Source organism: Triticum aestivum, chromosome 3B, assembly GCF_018294505.1.
Source record: "Triticum aestivum cultivar Chinese Spring chromosome 3B, IWGSC CS RefSeq v2.1, whole genome shotgun sequence".
In the NCBI taxonomy this organism is placed as follows: domain Eukaryota; kingdom Viridiplantae; phylum Streptophyta; class Magnoliopsida; order Poales; family Poaceae; genus Triticum; species Triticum aestivum.
In genome coordinates this window covers 431,571,110-431,571,873 of record NC_057801.1, presented here as the reverse complement: position 1 = coordinate 431,571,873, position 764 = coordinate 431,571,110, and positions in this window count along the sequence as shown.

Here is a 764-nt window from a genome sequence, read left to right as displayed (position 1 = left end):
CCGGCGGGAGGAGGAAGTGGGAGTGAGGCGGGTTGGTTTGTGGGGTGGCCGGCGGGAGGAGGAAGTGGAAGTGGGAGTGAGGAAGATGGGTAGGTGGGCTGCAGGGATGGGGTGGTATTTTTCGAGCTGTTATGAGAATAAGCCGAGGTGCGTGCGGTTCGCATCGGGTCGGTACAGTGGGTTAGGTGGGGGTGTGCAGAATAAGATTAGGTGTGCAGAATAAGGTCTTAAGGGGTGTTATCATAATAGACCCACCCTATATATATACAAATGGTCTATTCGGATAATATTCGCAGAATAACTATTCTGATAACACTTCCGCACTGCACGCTCAACGCAAGTGCACTGCATCTTCTTGATGCCGGGCACTGCAGTGCTTTCACGGCAGAACTGCTTCATTTTCTGGTGTTCCGCCCGCGTTTTCTGTGTGGAATCGGGTGTTGTGGGATGATTCAGTTTGTGTCTGCATTTCATTTTAGCTTTATTCTTTCTAATTTACAGGAAAACTACTAAAGTGCTTGCAAATCGAGGGATTTGGCGGACGAGCTTCTCTCTGTTCGTTCGTGTTCGCGTCAGATGCGATTTTTTTGTGGCCGGATGTTATTTTTTAGTAGGAATTCTTTGGTTGTGTTCGTTTTAATCGGTCCGTTCACTCTATAATTTGTTAATTTTTAAGAGTTACTTTTCAATTCTTTGTTATTTTGATTGTCGCGGCGGGTGAGCTTCGTCCGCTCCTCTGTTCTTGTCGATTTTTTTGATTTTGC